The sequence below is a fragment of the Chiloscyllium punctatum genome, chromosome 18 (genome assembly GCF_047496795.1).
Source record: "Chiloscyllium punctatum isolate Juve2018m chromosome 18, sChiPun1.3, whole genome shotgun sequence".
Taxonomy (NCBI): domain Eukaryota; kingdom Metazoa; phylum Chordata; class Chondrichthyes; order Orectolobiformes; family Hemiscylliidae; genus Chiloscyllium; species Chiloscyllium punctatum.
In genome coordinates, this window is record NC_092756.1 from 74,488,155 (window position 1) to 74,508,152 (window position 19,998).

The window sequence follows — 19,998 nt, forward strand, 5'->3', positions numbered from 1 at the left end:
CATAAACACCCACACTCACACATACACACACATACACACCCACACACACATACACATATACACACACACGTACACACACATACGCACACACACATAGACACACATACACACACATATGCACCCACACGCACATACACAGCCACGCACATACACAGCCGCACACATACACACACATACACATACACACAAACATATACACACCAACACACATATACACACACATATAAATGCACACACACACACCCACACACACATATGCACACACGTATACACACTCATACACACGCACACATATACACACACATACATACATTCACACACACATATACACACGCACATATAAGTTTTTGTGATGAACTTGTACTTACAGAATTATATTTTACTTTGCTCAAAAACTGTATGAATCATCTAAGATGCTGTAAATCTGTTTATTAGATTAATATCAGTCTGACCATTGCGGCACAGACAGCCTCACACAGGGGAGCTCACACCTTCAATACATCATCTGGGCTGACATGACACCAATTGGTAAAGTTCACTTGAGAATGTAAATTTTGATAAAAGTTTTGCAATTTACATATGAAAGAACGAAAACCAACCTGGCCATTCTAAAAGATGAGAGACTTAACAAACAATCCAGGTCTTTCTCAAGATACAATTTCAGTTGCATCACACTGTAAACATTTGCTATAAATTCTGTGTCCTGCAATCTTATTCTCCACAACCACCTGATGAAGGAGCAGTGCTCCGATACCTAGTGCTTCCACATGTTCGACTCTAACCTGGTGTTGTGAGATTTTTAAATCTGTCATTCACCCATCTCCTGACGGTTGAGCATACATCTCAAGGTCAGGACAGCGGCTCTCCGCAGGGATACAAATCAACTCCTTCTTTGGTCGCTCCACGATGGATCTCTCTGATGACTGTTCCCGTTCGTTGGTTGGCTCATTGGGATCATTGCTGACATCTTGGAAGAATTCCTGGAGTCTCATTGTTCTGATGAATTCCTCACAACTTTACTCAAGTATTCTTGTTGGTGATGGGGACAAAGGGAGACTAAATTTGATTTGCGTTTCAACTTGATTTTGTGAACAAAGTATTGAAACAGTTTGTAACATCATTTGGAAATGCATACAAAGGTTCTAAATCAGTTGTGTACAGTCTATGCAGAGAGAAAAGAACCAACAAACCATTGGAATATTGACATTTCTCAAACCTTCTGTATCGTTGTGGAAAGAAAGGCATTTTGTACTTGGGCAGGAATCGATCTCTGTTCAGTGTCAGGCACCAAGAGGGTCTGAGAACTGAAAGGACGATGTGATCATTTGTCAGAAAGACCTGAGACTGTGTTGTTTCCCTGTTACACCTTGGCAGCAGCTGCCTGAACCTTTAGTGCGTCCCTCAGTGTGTTGTCACAGATCTGGGAGTGTGCTTGGCTGTCGCACTCATTTGTGGTCAACTGTTTCCAGTGGTCTGCCAATATAGTGCCCTCGTGGCCTAATGGCTATGGCACTGGCCTCTGAAATCTGGGATTTCAGGGATTTCATTTTTCAGCCTGATCTTTGCAGTGGCTGATTTTCATCCCATGTCAACTCCATCTCAATCCAAATTGACTGGATTTTTTAACTACTCTGTTAAAAATCATTGTGCCTGTGTTGAGATCATGGCAAATGCTGTTTAATAGAAACTTTCACAAGGTAATTCCGGGAATTGGGAGATCTTGGGGTTAATTGTCTGAAAGAGACAGCACAGCCACAATGGGCTGAATGCCCGCTAAGATTGTGTTGATTTGTCCTCAATGCAGCTTTTTGCAACATCTCCACTTCCTCCTTCCCCAGTAACTGCAAATATCTTGAAAGTGCTGCACAAAATAACATTGAGCCCTTTGCTATTTTCCTGTCTGCTCCATTTTCCTCAGACTTGAGATGTGCAAATTTGGAGTTTGAAGGTGGTAAAAACAGTGACTGCAGATGCTGGAAACCAGATTCTGGATTAGTGGTGCTGGAAGAGCACAGCAGTTCAGACAGCATCCAAGTAGCTTCGAAATCGACATTTCGGGCAAAAGCCCGAACTGCTGTGTTCTTCCAGCATCACTAATCCAGAAAGTTGGAGTTTGGTTGATTTCTCATCGGTCCATTTGGGGAGAAATGGGAGGCGGGATCAATTTATCAAGCAGCCAACAATTTAGCATGAGATGGAAGGGGTAAAAAACAATCAGTGAGCATCTGACACTCAGAAACACACACTATGCGAGGTCAGGGTGCAGTATTTAAAGGCTGCCATTGGCAACCTGCATGTGGGGCCCCAGTGGCCTAATGGATAAGGCACTGGCCTCCTAAGCCAGGGGTTGTGGGTTCAAGTCCCATCTGGGGTGTCTCTGTGGCTTATCCTCCATTTCTAATCTATTTTGGAAAAATCCCTTTCTCTGCATTCAGTTGATGGTCAGTGGTATCCAACATGATCTTGCACAAGATTTTCGGGGATCTGCAGGATTGAATGTTGAAGTTGGTGATCAAGTGGCTGCTGTCTCTGGATCGGGACAATATTCCTGAGAGTGTGGTTAGAGGGGTTGCTTTTGGAAGCCAGCTCTCATCACACTCTCATCAACAAACCAACCCTTCAACACTGATCCCTCCAGAACATCGGATATTACTGACAGAGAATACCCTTGCCAACGTTTATAGGTGCACCATCGACAGCATTCTGTCTGGATGTATCACTACCTGGTTTGGCAACTGCACCATTCAAGATCGGAGACGGTTACAGAGAGTGGTGAACTCGGCCCGGACAATCACAAAGGCCAACCTCCCATCTATAGAATCCATCTCCGTCTTCACTATCCTATTGATCTGTGACTCTACTTTCAAGGAGCTATGAACCTACACTCTAAGGCCTCTTTGTTCAGCAACACTCCCTGGGACATTCCCATTAAGTCTATAAGCCCAGCTAAGATTTGCTTTCCCAAAATGCAGCACCTCACATTGATCTAAATTAAACTCCACCCATCACTCCTCAGCTCATCGGCCCTTCTAATCAAGATCCCGTTGTAATCTGAGGGAACCTTCTTTGCTGTCCACTACACCTCCAATTTTGGTGTCATCTGAAAACTTACTAATGATACTAACATATATATAAATGACGGAAAGTAGTGGACCCAGCACTGATTCTTGTGGCACTCCATTGGTCACAGGGCTCCAGTCTGAAAAACAACCCTCCACCACCATCCTCTGTCTCCTACCTTTGAGCCATTTCTGTATCTAAAGAGCTAGTTCTCCCTGTATTCCATGAGATCTAACCTTGCTGATCAGCCTCCCATGGGGAACCTTGTCGAACGCCTTACTGAAGTCCATATAGATCACATCCCCCGCTCTGCCCTCATCAATCCTCTTTGTGACTTTTTCAGAAAACTCAATCATGTTTTTGAGTCATGATTTCTCCAGCATTTTCTCTGTTTCAGATTTCCAGCATTCACAGCATTTAGCTTTTATTGGACAGCTTGCCATTTCACTTGGCAATGAAAAACGTTTTGTGATTTACACATGAAAGAACTGAAACCAACCTGGTCATTCTAAAAGATGAGAGACTTCACACACAATCCAGATGTTTTTCAACATATAATTTCAGTGACATCACACTGTAAACTTTTGCCATAAATTCTGTGTCTTACAATCTTATACTCCACAACCACCTGACGAAGCAGCAGCGCTCCGAAAGCTAGTACTTTGAGGTAAACCTGTTGGACTACAACCTGGTGTTGTCTGATTTTTAACAATGATTATTCGAAGCTTGCACAAGGTAATTCCAGGATTTGGGAGATCTTGGGGTGAATTGTCTGAAAGAGACAGCACAGCCACAATGGGCTGAATGCCTGCTATGATTCTGTTGATTTGTCCTCAATGCAGCTGTTTGCAACATCTCCACTTACTCCTTCCCCACTAACTGCAAATATCTGCACAAAATAACATTGAGCCCTTTGCTATTTTCTTGTCTGCTCCATATTCCTCAGACTTGAGTTGTGCAACATTGGAGTTTGGTTAATTTCTCATCTGTCCGTTTGGACACAAATGGGAAGCGAGATTGATTTATCAAGCAGCCAACAATTTAGCATGAGATGGTAGGGGTAAAAAACAATCAGTGAGAGTATAACACTCAGAAACACACAGTAAGAGAGGTCGGGTGCAGTACATAAAGGCTGTGATTTTTGCCCAGGTGTGTGGCCCCAGTGGCCTAATGGATATGGCACTGGCCTTCTAAGCCAGGGCTTGTGAGTTCGAGTCCCATCTGGGGTGTCAGTCACTTGCCCTTTGTCAACTTGATTTCTAATCAACTTTGGGAAAATCTCTAGATGGAAAGTGGTGCCCAACATCTTTTTGCAGGATTGAGGTGAATTTTCTGAAAGAGACAGCACAGTCACAATAGCGGAAAGCCTGCTGAGATTCTCCTGGGGATGGCATGGTGGCTCAGTGGGTAGCACTGCTGCCTCACAGTGTCAGGGACCTGGCTTTGATTCCTCCCTTGGGTGTCTGTTTGTGTTGAGTTTGCACATTCTCTCCATGGGGGACTCCGGGTGCTTTGGTTTCCTCCCACATCCGAAAGATGTACAGGTTCGGTGGATTGGCTTTGGGGAATGCAGCGTGAGAGGATCGGGGTTGGGCCTGGATGGGATGCTCTTCAGAGGGTCAGTGTGGATGTGATGGGCTGAATGGTCTGCCCTTCTCACGCGAGGGTTTTTATGAACAGGTTTGGAGCAGATGGTCAGAGCTCCACTGCAGGACCCAGTCAAGGCTTTGCTAAGGGTTTGGCGTTCAGGTGTGTTTTCCTCTTCTCCTGTCCCTGGTCTTCCAGAATCTTCTGTGGCTTTGGCCAATACGGTCATGAGCTGGGTTCACATCATCCAATGGGGTCATACCAATACCCTTGACTCTTGTCATGCCAGGAGCTACAAAGTGGATTGACTCAGGCTGACACTTCTCCAATATACAACCCTCAGTCTGGTTGGAACTGGTTCTTCTTGAATCTTTGTAGCTCTTTGATCTTCGTTGCACTGTTCTCTGGAGCTGATAGCTGCTGTTTAATTTAGTTTGGCCAATTTTCTATCTGGTCAAATTTCTCCAGGTGAGGATCAATTGAGAATGCCTGATTTTGTTGCCATGGTCACGTGACCACACAGGATTGAGATCAGCTGCACAGTGAAGGTTTCAACAAACTCAAAAACCCAAATAAGATTTGAGCTCACAATCTCTGGTTTAGGAATTTGGTGCCTTTCCCAAGAGATCACTGGGGCTCCAACAGATGGGCCTACCTATCTATGGACAAATGACCTTCTGGTTTGGTTGTGTTGGTGTCAGAGTAAGCTATATTCTGTCAACATTACCAACTGAACCCCAGATTACCTGCATGTTTGGTATTTATGATGATGTCCAATATTTCAATGGAAATGATTGAAATCTGGGTGTTCAAGGTTGGAACTGATGGGGTTGTGGCTATGCATTTGGGCCCTGACCTTTCTTAGTCAAGGTATTGAATACAATTGCAAGGAGGCTATGATGGAGATGTGAGGTAGTTCGGCCATCGTTGGAGAACACAGATTGGACAAACATTTGTTGGAAGGCAACTGCTGAAAACCACCAGGCTCTGAGTCAGAGTCGGGGTTCACCAACAGAGTTTATTGTCCAAGGAAATCCCGGAGCTCCGGGGAGAGAGCAGCACCAACAGCACAGTGGTCAGCTGTGATTCTTCTCTCAACCCGGAGCACATGGTCAAGATACTGTGATACATTTTGTGATATAATAGGTCAGTGATGAGGTTATTGTCTCTGTAACATGGCTTGTTTATTGTAAACATTGCAGAATCCTTGATCGTTTCGGTGCAGTTATTGTCAGTTCCAGCGTGGCCTTTGTTAAGTTCAGTGCAGTTGTCAGTTTCAGCGTCTGCGCGGAAGTCCGTTGCTGTAGTAATGGGCGCTCATCGCTCTTCCTGAGAAGGCCGATTACTGCAGCCTTGGCTATTATCCCTCTGTATTGAGTCTGTATCTAACAGTTAGCATTTCTATCAAAGGTGTTGTCTGACCCAGACCCTTTGGCGGGCAGTGTATGTTCTTCATGTGTATTGTCTCTCCCATCCGCCTTAAACTAATCAACTCGGTTGTGAGTGCACTGTGCTGGCATTCTGGTGCCCCCAGGCAGTGTCTGTGTTTGCTCTGCTGTCTCTCTCCATATTGTGGTCTGGCGGTCATCTTGTGTGTCAAATGGCCGACTTATGGCTCAGCGGCCATCTTGTGCATCCGTCTGCCTCGTGTCACCCTGCACTGTGCCATCTCCCACTTCCCTCCCCACTTTGTGGTCAAGGAGGCGAGGGTATTAACTGGAACAATCCATGCTGGGCCATTGGAATCTCCTTCCTGTCCCGATATAGGGCTGGCTCTCTTCCACAAAGGGGGGTCTCGCAAGTTCGGGCAGATCTTCTCTCTCTCCAAAATTTGTTTTTTTAAAAAATAGACTTTATTCATAAAAAAGCAAATAGAAATGCATACACAGGTTCTAAACCAGTTGTGTACAGTCTATGCAGAGAGAAAAGAACCAACAAAATACTGGAATTTTGACATTTCTCAAAGTTCTGTGTCGTGAAAAAAACAGCATTTTGTACATGGGCAGGAACCGATCTCTGTTCATTGTCAGGCACCAAGAGGGTCTGAGAACTGAAAGGACGATGTGATCATTTGTCAGAAAGACCTGAGACTGTGTTGTTTCCCTGTTACACCTTGGCAGCAGCTGCCCGAAACTTTAGTGTGTCCCTCAGTGTGTCGTTACAGATCTTGGAATATGCTCGGCTGCAGCGCTCGTTTAGGATCAACTATTCCCAGTGGAGTATTGGCACTGAGTTTTTGTGGCTTAATGGGTAAGACTGTAGCTTCTGATGTAGTGGATTGGAGGTTCAAATCCCTTTTGGGGTGTTGACTTTTTAAGCCTGGTCTTTGTGGTGGCTGATTTTCAACCCATATCAACTCCATCTCAATCCAAATTGACTGGATTTTTCAACTACTCCGTTAAAAATCACTTGCCTGCTTCGAGATTATGGAAAATGCTCTTTAGTAGAAACTTGCACAAGGAAATTCCAGGGTTTGGGAGATCTTGGGGTGAATTGTCTGAAAGAGACAGCACATCCCCAATGGGCTGAATGCCCGCTAAGATCCTGTTGAATTGTCCTCAATGCAGCTTTTTGCAAAATCTCCACTGCCTCCTTCCCCACTGACTGCAAATATCTTGAAACTGGTGCACACAATAACATTGAGCTCTTTGCTATTTTCCTGTCTGCTCCATTTTCCTCAGACTTGAGTTGTGCAACGTTGGAGTTTGGTGGATTTCTTGTCTGTCCATTTGGGGAGATTTGGGAGGTAAGATCAATTTTATCAAGCAGCCAATGATTTAGAATGAGATGCAAGGGGAACAACCAATCAGTGTGAGTATAAAACTCAGAGAAGAACACAATATGAGAGCTTCAGGGTGCAGTACTTATAGGCTGCCATTTTAACTATGCACATGTGGCCCCAGTGGTCTAATGGATAAGGCACTGGCCTCCTCAGCCTGGAATTGTGGTTCAAGTCCCATCTGGGATGGCTAACTTTTAAGCTTTGTCTTCATGACTGATCTTCTTTGTCTGATGTCAAATCGAATTCTCATCTCCCCTGGAAACGTCCCCAGGTCTGTTTTGGGTTTGGTGGGATGTTGTGTCAGAAAAATACAGAACTTTGTGGGGTCTGCAGGATATGGGGCGAAATCACCCCTCTCTCTATGTCGGACTTGGAGGGATCAGTCAAAAGTATCGTCTTTGTTTGAATAAAATCTCTAACTTGAAATAAACAAAAGAAGTCCCTGTTCGGTAGCTTGTGTTTCCGTGCTAACTGATCGAAGGACATCATTGTGTCTCCCACAAACAAAACACCCACACAAGACACACCCCTAACTGCCCAATGTTTGGATCCTAAATCTATTATCCCCTGTTGAAAACCTGGCAGACCCGGTGTAAGAGAAGATGTCTTGCCAATATTGCCTTCCCTCTGCCGAATTGCCCACCATGCTTTAACACTATCGATAACTATTGGGTTATGGCAATATTCCCTAACTGTCCTCATTTTGTCCAAACACAGCAAGTGAGTAAGGCGTCACCTTAGCCTGGGAGGTTTCAATATCGAACCACATTGAAAGAGGGTCCCCACAAGCCCAATCACTCATGTAGGATAAAAGTGAGCTTAGTTGGTAGCTTTTAATGTCTGGGAGATCCACTCCCCCCAGTCTGTGAGACAATCGCAGTTTAGCTCATTTAATGAGGGGCCACTGATGATGTCAAATAAAGGGGCTGAACCAGCCGTTCAGTCTCCTGAATGTTTGCTTATCGAAAATCAGGGGGAGCATCCATATAGGGGATAGTAAACGAGGGAGAATATTCATCTTAATAAACACTATCCGACCCAACCATGAGACCAGAAGCGCCTCCATCTTTGAAGGTCTTGTTTGATTTTGTTAAATAATTGAACAAAATTGGCTTTGAACAGCCGATTCAGAACTGGAGTAATGAACATGCTCAAATACACAACACCCCCCTGTGACCATTTAAATGGGAATCGATATTCACCCTCAAGACTTAACACTTTCATAAGACCACCCATAGGCATAGCCTCTGATTTTGAAAGATTAATCTTGTCCCCCAAAAAGGTGCCAAACACACAGATACATGCGAACAGGTGAGGGACTGAAACTGCTGGATTTGATGAAAGAATTCTGACATTGTCCACATACAATAAACTCTGATGTAAATTTGACCCCACGTCTGGAGCTGATATATTGGGATCCCTATGAATGGCCTCCCCCAATGATTCAATCCCCACTGTAAAAAGCAGTGGCGAAAGGGAACAGACCTGTCGGCTGACCCCAAAAATGTTAAAATTGCTTGATCACACCCTGTTGGTGATGATTGCAGTGAGAGGGTCATTGTGGAGAACCTTTACCCATCTTATAAAAACTTCGCCCAAAACAAACCGCTCCAGAGTATAGAAAAGGTACGCCCTCTCAACTCGGTCAAGCGCCTTCTCTGTATCTAGAGAAATCACCAATCCCTATATTGACTGTTGTTGACACACTTGAATTACATTAAGCAGCCTCCTAACATTATTGGAGGATCTGCGGCCCTTTATGAAGCCCGTCTGGTCCTCTTTAACAATAGAAGGTAACACAGTCTCCAGCCTTAACACAAGAGTATTAGAGAGGATTTTAAAGTTCACATTTAAGAGTGAAATGGGCCTGTAAGAAGCACAGTCCCTTGGGACCTTCCCTTTTTTAACAATAAGCGAAATATTGGCCTCTCTCAGAGATGGCGGGAGACAATCATGGCTGTATGAGTCATTAAACATGTTGAACATCGGGCCTGACAATATGTTTATAAATTCCTTCTAGAATTCACTGGGAAGTCCATCAGGACCGGGTGCCTTTCCACTCTGAAGCTGCTTCACAGCCTCCTGCACCTCTTGCTCTGATAAGGGGACATTGAGAAAAGACTCTTGTTCGGGGGTCACACCCGGGAGCTCCAGATCCTTGAATAAAGCCTCCATTTTGGTCCTCCCCTCCTCACAAACCTCAGATTGGTATAACTTAGAGTAAAATCTCTGGAATGACACATTAATCTTTTTGGAGTCACACGTTCGGTTCCCAGACCCTTCCCTAATCACCGTAATGGCTTGAGGGGCGCTCCTTTTCCTAGCGAGATATGCTAAGTATTTGCCAGACCTGTCACCATGATCATATAACCTTTGATTTGCAAAACTAAGCTTGTTCTTTGCTGTCTGCGTGAGCACGGAATTCAATGCAGACCGCAGTGCCGTAATCCTCTGTAACTTGACCAACGAGGGCCTGTCAAAGTAGGCCTTCTCAGCTGCCTTCAACAGTGCTTTGAGGAGATGTTGCTGCTCACCCTTCTTCCACCTCCGACTGACAGAGTAGGAAATAACTGACCCACTGGCATAGGCTTTGGCAATTTCCGAAAGGAAGGATTGGCTACTAATCGAGCGTGAGTTAATGTCTAGAATGCCCAAAATTCCCGAGAGAAATACTCCACAAATGTATTATCCTTGAGGATAAAGGGATCCATTTGCCAGTGCCTTGGGCCCACTGTAACGTCCTTAATCTTAACCAACAGGTACACTGGAGTGTGATCAGAGATGGTAATATTACCGATCGTACAAGGTGCCACCAAGTCCAGGGTTGCCATGGGGATTGGAAAAAAATCAATCCTGGTGTGACATCTGTGTGGATTGGAAAAGAAAACCGTAAAATCCCTGCCTGTAGGGTGGAGACACCTCCAGATGTCCACCAACCCTCACTCCACACACAGATCCACTCATTGTTTAGTTTGTCCAGAGGGTATCGTGGTGGGGGGAGGGGGGCCTTTGGGCCACCCCTGTCCTGTGGAATCCATGAGACTGTTAAAATCTCCCCTTTCAATGATATGCCAGGACTCCTGACTGATCAATTTAGAAAACACATCTAGGAAAATGTTGAGGGATGAGCTGGAGGGCAATAAACATTTAAACATCATATTCTTCCCCATTTATCAAGGCTATAAGAATATGTAAAAAACCATTTCAGCTCGATGGGGTAAATGCCCCACCCATCCTCTGGTATAACTCCACTTAGAAATTGAAAGTACACATCTCAACCGCCACCAAGCACAGTTTAAACCGGATTATTACCAAGAGGGAAAACAAGGAAAAGAAAGCTCCAACTGGACTTCCTCGATTTTTTAAAAAAACAACAAAGACATAACCAAACAACACTATTTGTAGATACTAAATTGTTCAGATTCGGTTAATTTGTCCACAAAGTCTCTTGCCTTCTCCGATGTATCAAAGAGATGTACGGATCCATGTCAGGTTATCGGAGCACCGCCGGATACCTCAGAGAGTACTGGATCCCAAACTCCCTCAGTCTTCTCTTGGCAGAAACATTATCCGTCAGGGGGCGGGAATTAAACAGCCAGGGCTGACAAAGGAAGTCAGGAAATGTTTCATAGGGAAAGAGAGAGTCTACAAAGTGGCCAAGAGCACTGGGAAATCAGAAGATTGGGAAGACGACAAAAACAAACAGAGGATAACAAAGACATAGAACTAGGAAGGAGAGGGTCAAATATGAAGGTAAGTTAGCCAGTAATATTAGAAATGATTGTTAAAGTTTCTTTCAATACATAAGAAACAAACGAGAGGCAAAAGTAGAAATTAGGCCGTTCCAAATTGATGCAGGAAGGCTCGTGAAGGGACATAAGGAAATGGCTGAAGAACTTGGTAAATACTTTGTGTCATTCTTCACAGTGGAAGACATGAGCATTATCCTAACAATTAAGGACAGTCAGGGGGCAGATTTGAGTATGGTAGCCATTACAAAAGAGGAAGTGCTAGAAAAGCTAAAAGGTGTAAAAATTGAAAAATCTCCCGGCCCCGATGGTCTACATCCTAGAGTTCTGAGGGAGGTGGCTGAAGAAATAGTAGAGGCTATTTTCAATCTTTCAAAAATCAATGGAGTCGGGGAAATTCCCAGATAATTGGAAAATCACTGTTGTAAACACCTTGTTCAAGAAAAGATCAAGATAAAAGATGGAAAATTATAGGCCGGTTAGCCTAACCACGGTTGTAGGTTAAATTCTAGGATCCATCATTAAGGATGAGATTTCTAAATTCTTGGAAGTGCAGGGTTGGATTAGAACAAGTCAGCATGGATTTAGTAAGGGGAGGTCATCCCTGTCAAACCTGTTAGAATTCTTTGAAGAGGTAACAAGTAGGTTAGACCAGGGAAACCCAGTGGATGTTATCTACCTAGATTTCTAAAAGGCCTATGATAAGGTGCCTCACGGGAGACTGCTGAGATAGGTGAGGGTCCATGGTGTTCGAGGTGAGCTACTGGCATGGATTGGGAATTGGCTGTCTGACAGCAGGCAGAGAGTTGGGATAAAAGGTTCTTTCTTGGAATGGCAGCTGGTGACAAGTGGTGTCCCGTAGGGTTCAGTGTTGGGGCCGCAGCTGTTCACTTTATATATTAATGATCTGGATGAAGGGACTGGGGGACATTCTGGTGAAGTTCACCGATGATGCAAAGTTAGGCAGACAAGCAGGTCGTTCTGAGGAGGTGGGGAGGCTGCAGAAAGATTTAGACAGTTTAGGAGAGTGGTCCAGGAAATGGCTGATGAAATTCAACCTGAGCAAATGCTCGGACTTGCACTTTGGAAAAAGGAATACAGGCATGGACTATTTTTTAAACAGGAGAAAATTCATAAGGCCAAAGTACAAAGGGATCTGGGAATGATAGTCCAGGAATCTCGAAAGGTTGACTTGCAGGTTGAGTCCGTGGTTAAGAAAACAAATGTAATGTTGCCATTTGTCTCAAGAGGGTTGGAATGTAAAAGCAGCGATGTCCTTCTGAGACTTTATAAAGCTCTGGTTAGGCCCCATTTGAAATACTGTATCCAATTTTGGGTTCCACACCTCAGGAGGGACATACTGGCACTGGAGCATGTCCAGCGGAGATACACACAGATGATCCCTGGAATGGGAGGCTTAACATACAATGAACAGCTGAGGATCCTGGGATTGTATTGATTAGAGTTTAGAAGGTTGAGGGGAGATCTAATACAAATTTACTCGATAATGCATGGCTTAGAAAGGGTGGATGCTGGGAATGTGTTTCCATCAGGACCCAAGGGGTCAGCCTGAGAATTAGAGGGGGGTCAATTTAGAACGGAAATGAGGAGACATTTCTTCAGGCAGAGAGTGGTGGGCCTGTGGAATTCATTGCCGTGGAGCGCAGCAGAGGCCAGGACGTTAATTGTCTTCAGGGCAGAGATTGATAAATTCTTGATCACGCAAGGAATTAAGGGTGAACGATGAGAGTGCCACAAAGTGGCGTTGAAATGCCCATCATTCACAATTGAATGGCAGGGTGGACCCGATGGGCTGAATGGCCTGACTTCCATTCCTATATCTTAGGCTCATCATCGTAAGGTTTTCTTTTCTGGTTTACCACCGCTGAGAAGTCCTGGAAAGGCATGGGCTTAGAGCCCTCGTAAATTAGGGCCTTCAGATCCTTCCCCTGGATTAGACTACCTACAGTGTGGAAACAGGTAACACTATGGGTAATTTTACATGGCCAATTCACCTTTGTACTGTGGGGGGAGACCAGAGCAATGTGCAAACTCCACACAGGCAGTTACCTAAGGCTGGAATTGAACCTAGGACCCTGGTATTGTGAGGCAGCAGTGCTAACCACTGAGTCACCTGATTCTGGGAGTTGCCTCAATTCTCTCCTTCGCTCTGTCGTTCATGCAGTTTTTGAGCAAAGTAAAATGTAGATCTGCAAATACAAATTCACCCCAGAAATCTATATGTGCTTGTGTGCGTGTGTGTGTGTGTGTGTGTGTGTGTGTATATCGGTTGGGGGGGGTGGGGCTGTTATGAGTGTCAACAGACAGGAGTGTTCCCTCCCAGTCGGAGAACACTTCAGCAATCAACTGGGACATTACAGGTGACCCCATTCAACTACATACACACACACACACACACACACACATACACACACACACACACACACACACACACATACACACACACACACACACAAACACATACACACACACACACATACACACACCCACACACATACACACACACACATATACACGCACGCAAACACAAACACACACATTCACACACACACATACACATACACATTAACACACGCACATACACACATATACACACACACATATACACACACACTTACACATTCACACATACACATGCACAACAAACACACACATGCACACACACATACACACACCCATACACACACATATACACACAACATACACATACACATACACACGCATACACACACATATACACACACATACACATACAAACATACACAAAAACACCCACACCCACACACAACTTACATACACACACATATACACACATACATATACACACACATACACACAAACATATACACACATACATACATATACACACACATACACACACACAAATATACACATAGACACACAAACACATACAAATACACGCACATACACATACATACATATACACACACACACATATAAGTTTGTGTGATGAACTTGTACTTCCAGAATTACATTTCACTTTGCTCAAAAACTGTATGAATTCATGTAAGATGCTGTAAATCTGTTTATTAGATTAGAATCAGTCTGACCATTGGGGCACAGACAGCCTCACACAGGGGAGCTCACACCTTCAATACATCATCTGGGCCGACATGACACCAATTGTTAAAGTTCACTTGAGAATGTAACTTTTGATAAAAGTTTTGCAATTTACATATGAAAGAACGAAAACCAACCTGGCCATTCTAAAAGATGAGAGACTTAACAAACAATCCAGGTCTTTCTCAAGATACAATTTCAGTTGCATCACACTGTAAACATTTGCTATAAATTCTGTGTTTTGCAATCTTATTCTCCACAACCACCTGATGAAGGAGCAGTGCTCCGAAACCTAGTGCTTCCACATGTTTGACTCTAACCTGGTGTTGTGTGATTTTTAAATCTGGCATTCACCCATCTCCTGACGGTTGAGCATACATCTCAAGGTCAGGACAGCGGCCCTCCGCAGGGATACAAATCGACTCCTTCTTTGGTCGCACCACGATGGATCTCTCTGATGACTGTTCCCGTTCGTTGGTTGGCTCATTGGGATCATTGCTGACATCTTGGAAGAATTCCTGGAGTCTCATTGATCTGATGAATTCCTCACAACTTTACTCAATTATTCTTGTTGGTGATGTGGACAAAGGGAGACTAAATTTGATTTGCGTTTCAATTTGATTTTATTAACAAAGTATTGAAACAGTTTGTAACATCATTTGGAAATGCATACAAAGGTTCTATATCAGTTGTGTACAGTCTATGCAGAGAGAAAAGAATCAACAAACCATTGAAATATTGACATTTCTCAAACCTTCTGTATCGTTGTGGAAAGAAAGGCATTTTGTACTTGGACAGAAAACGATCTCTGTTCATTGTCAGGCACCAAGAGGGTCTGAGAACTGAAAGAATGATGTGATCATTTGTCAGAAAGACCTGAGACTGTGTTGTTTCCCTGTTACACCTTGGCAGCAGCTGCCTGAACCTTTAGTGGGTCCCTCAGTGTGTTGTCACAGATCTGGGAGTGTGCTTGGCTGTCACACTCATTTGAGGTCAACTGTTTCCAGTGGTCTGCCAATATAGTGCCCTCGTGGCCTAATGGCGATGGCACTGGTTTCTGAAATCTGGGATTTCAGGGATTTCATTTTTAAGCCTGGTCTTAGCAGTGGCTGATTTTCATCCCATGTCAACTTCATCTCAATCCAAATTGACTGGATTTTTTAACTACTCTGTTAAAAATCATTGTGCCTGTGTTGAGATTATGGCAAATGCTGTTTAGTAGAAACTTATACAAGATAATTCCAGGATTTGGGAGATCCTGGGGAGAATTGTCTGAAAGAGACAGCACAGCCACAATGGGCTGAATGCCTGCTAAGATTGTATTGATTTGTCCTCAATGCAGCTTTTTGCAACATCTCCACTTTCACCTTCCCCAGTAACTGCAAATATCTTCAAGGTGCTGCACAAAATAACATTGAGCCCTTTGCTATTTTCCTGTCTCCTCCATTTTCCTCAGACTTGAGTTGTGCAAAGTTGGAGTTTGGTTGATATCTCATCTGTCTGTTTGGGAAGAAATGGGAGGTGGGATCAATTTATCAAGCAGCCAACAATTTGGCATGAGATGGAAGGGTTAAGAACCAATTAGTGAGAGTACAACATACAGAAATACACACTATGTGAGGTCAGGGTGCAGTATTTAATGACTGCCATTGGCAAACAGCACGTGGGGCCCCAGTGGCCTAATGGATAAGGCACTGGCCTTCTAAGCCAGGGATTGTGGGTTCAAGTCCCATCTGGGGTGTCTCTGCGGCTTATCCTTTATTTATAATCTATTTTGGAAAAATCCCCATCTCTGCATTCAGTTGATGGTCAGTGGTATCCAACAATATCTTGCACAAGATTTTCGAGGATCTGCAGGATTGAATGTTGAAGGTGGTGATCAAGTGGCTGCTGTTTCTGGATGGGGACGAGATTCCTAAGAGTGCGGTTGGAGAGTTTGCTTTTGGAAGCCAGCTCTCATCACACTCTCATCAACAAACCAACCCTTCAACACTGATCCCGCCAGAACATCGGATATTACTGACAGAGAATACCCTTTCCAACGTTTATAGGTGCACCATCGACAGCATTCTGTCTGGATGTCTCACTACCTGGTATGGCAACTGTACCATTCAAGATCGGAGACAGTTACAGAGAGTGGTGAACTCGGCCCAGACAATCACAAAGGCCAACCTCCCATCTATAGAAACCATCTACCAGGCCCACTGTCAAGGAAAGGTCTCCAGCATTCTCAAAGATCCATCCCACCCTGGCAATGTTTTTCTACAACCTCTACCATCGGGGAGAAGGTACAGAAGCCTGAACACACACACCAACCGGTTTTGAAACAGTTTCTACCCTACTGTTGTTAGAATACTGAACGGTCTCACAGACTCTCAATATTCGCCTGTACCTGTGTTTTTGTTCCTGCTGCTGTTTCCCTATTATTTCCTTATCTATGCTACTGAACTCTGTGAGCTGCCTATATTGCTCACAAGACAAAACTTTTCACTGTGCCTATCATTACTTGCAAATCAAATATTTTCAATGAATCTTCCACCCTTAGGGTCACTGTTATCTTGGTCCAACTCATTGAATGTAAATATAAATTATTGAGTGTGGAATACCTTTATTTCACCTGCATGTTTTCCTGTTAAATACCAACAGGACAGTATAGGGGTCAAGCAAGCTCAATGTTTGTACAGCGAACATTGAAGGAATGGTCCCAGAAAGACAAGAACAAATGGGTCAATGCTAATTCCTGCATCAGTGAGGAAACGAACAACAGATGAGGTGACTGTGGTGAAACAGACATTTGATTGTTTAATTTCAGATCAATGAATCTTCGAATGTGACTGTACATACTGAAGCCCATCATGTCAATGCTGTCACTTTGGGAGAGCTGAGAAATTAATTCCACTCCCTTTCGCTCCAGTTCATCAAACGTTTGTTGCCACATGTATCAAACTGACTTGGTAATGTTTTAATTCCATGATCTCAAAGCATCCATGCAGAGTTTTAAAGACATGAGGTCAGAGATTAACTTAATTTGAATGGAGATAATGCAGTGAGAGGGTTTTAATTGGAGAGAATGTTTAAATTGAAAGTATCCCCAGAAGGGATGTAAACCACAGGCAGTAGCTTAGAAGATCAGAGATGGAGCTGTTAGGTCACTGGGACAACACGTGCTTCAGGGGCCATGTCAGGAGAATTGATCCCCTCAACCTTGGTTGTGTTCATGTCAGAACAATGCTACAATGCTGCAATCTCCCAACATTTATGTTCACCAACATTTAGATTACTTACAGTGTGGAAACAGGCCCTTCGGGACAGCAAGTCCACACCGCCCCGCCGAAGCGCAACCTACCCCTACCCCAACACTACGGGCAATGTAGCGTGGCCAATTCACCTGACCTGCACATCTTTGGACTGTGGGAGGAAACCAGAGCACCCAGAGGAAACCCACGCCGACACGGGGAGAATGTGCAAGCTCCACACAGTCAGTTGCCTGAGGCTGGAATTGAACCCGGGTCTCTGGCACTGTGAGGCAGCAGGGCTAACCACTGTGCCGCCCACTTTCACTAGTTTCATCCCACCATCAAACTCACCATGGACTCCTGTTTAGTATCTGTCTCATTCTTGGACACATGCATCTCCATCAAGGATGGGCACCACAGCACCTCACTCAACCACAAACCCACCCTCAACATATTAAAACAGCCGTCCCCTCTGTACAAGCCGTACACTTACACAGGATCTGTTCAGGTGAGGGGGAATGTGAGGGGCACTTGGAAGTACACAAGGATGCCCTGATAAGAATGTGATACGATGCTTAACTCATCAATCGCCAGGTCTGACATGCCCCAGCGGGAAACTGCAATGACCTCCTCAGGAGACAGACACGAGCTGCAACCAACAGGGTACCCTTCATTGTCCAGTACTTACCAGGAGCTGAGAAACTACGTCACATTCTCCACAGCCTGCAACACATTATCGATGAGGATGAGCACCTCGCCAAGACCTTCCCCACCCCTCCACTTCTCACCTTTAAACTGCCACCAAACCTTAAACAGACCATTGTTCACAGCAAACTGCCCGGCCTTCAGGACAACACCAAACATCCCTGTCACAGCAGACACTGTAAAACGTGTCAGAGTGTCACCATGGATACCGCCATTACACATGGGGACATCTCCCACCATGTACGCGGCAGGTACTCATGTGACTCGGCCAATGTTGTCTATCTCATACGCTGCAGGGAAGGATGCCCAATGCATGGTACATTGGCGAGACCGAGCAGAGGCTACGGCAACAGATGAATGGGCACCGCGTAACAATCACCAAACAGAGGTGTTCCCTCCGAGTCGGAGATCACTTCAACGATCAGGGACTTTCAACCTCGATCCTTCAGGTAACCATCCTCCAAGGTGGACTTTGGGACAGGCAACAACGAAAAGTGGCTGAGCAGAGGCTGATAACCACGTTTGGTACCCATGGGGATGGCCTCAACTGGGACCTTGGGTTCATGTCACACTACAGCTGACCCCACGGCACTATACACACACACACACACACCCACACCCACACTCACACACACATACACACACACACACCCACACACACATCCTGTCACACAATACACATACACACTCCCACACTCACACCCACAAACACACCTTCTCACAGATGTATACCCCATTACACTCAAACACATACACATACACACACTCTCACAGACACTCACACCATCGCCCCCTCACACGCACACACAAACGCACACACTCACTCGGTCTCCCCTGCACACACACACATATACACACACATAAACCTGTTGTCCACCCCAATCTAACACCGGCTCCTCCAAATCATAACCTTTATGTCAATGACTGGTGCGTTTTGGATGATAATGTAAAACATAACAATAGAAACCATCCAAAGTTGGGGCTTGATGTTTTCAAGTCATTACACTATGACTTTTCCCCTGGCGGTTTATTCCATTGTGGGATTGTTTTAATTCATTTCCAGGGTGTGAACATTGCTGGCTAGATCAACATTTATTGCCTCTCCCTAGTTTCCCCTGAAAGGTGATGGGGAGCTATCTTTTTGAACCACTGCAATCCATGTGCTGCTTGTATCTCCTTTCGAACTGATTGAAGATTTAACAGGAGGGAGTCGGCCATTTTGGATTTGTTCAATACATTCACATCACTTGTATGACCCTTTGATATTTTACTTATACATTCTGTGTCTGATGCCTCCTCTCTCATTACACCTGATGAAGGAGCAATGCTCCAAAAGCTCGTGGTTTCAAATAGACCCGTTGGACTAAAACCTGGTGTGGTGTGATTTTTGACCATTTGTTGGAGGTAAACCTACAATGAATCAATGGAGGGTGTTCCAGGATTGTGACCGAGCTACAGGGAAGGAATGCGATATGTTTCTGACTCGGCCAGTGTTTGTTGCCCAGAGGGTGAGTCACCCACATTGCTGTGGGTCTGTAGTCTCACCAGGTTTTCTTCCTGAAAGGAGAATATGGAACTAGTTAGCTTCCTAACAAACCTCATTAGCAATATATGGTTCCCATCAGACAAAGCTCCTCCTGAGCTGAGATTTCACCACCTTGTATGGTGGGATTACAGTCCATCTCCCCCACCCCATGAACTTGGTGTTCTGGGTTCCTACTCCAGGTCTAGCACTGCACCACCATCTCCCCTTATTAACTGGAATTGAGATCAAACA

General features: G+C 44.6%; 3 non-coding genes across 3 annotated transcripts; all 3 read left to right on the forward strand.

The window, feature by feature from the left end:
• Nucleotides 1-2,301: 2,301 nt before the first annotated feature.
• On the forward strand, nucleotides 2,302-2,374 carry trnar-ccu (transfer RNA arginine (anticodon CCU)). Its single transcript has one exon. It is a non-coding gene; the product is annotated as a tRNA-Arg (tRNA).
• A 1,842-nt stretch (nucleotides 2,375-4,216) lies between these two features.
• trnar-ucu (transfer RNA arginine (anticodon UCU)) lies at nucleotides 4,217-4,289 on the forward strand. The gene has a single exon. It is a non-coding gene; the product is annotated as a tRNA-Arg (tRNA).
• Nucleotides 4,290-15,948: 11,659 nt separating this feature from the next.
• On the forward strand, nucleotides 15,949-16,021 carry trnar-ucu (transfer RNA arginine (anticodon UCU)). Its single transcript has one exon. It is a non-coding gene; the product is annotated as a tRNA-Arg (tRNA).
• The last annotated feature ends 3,977 nt before the right edge of the window (nucleotides 16,022-19,998 follow it).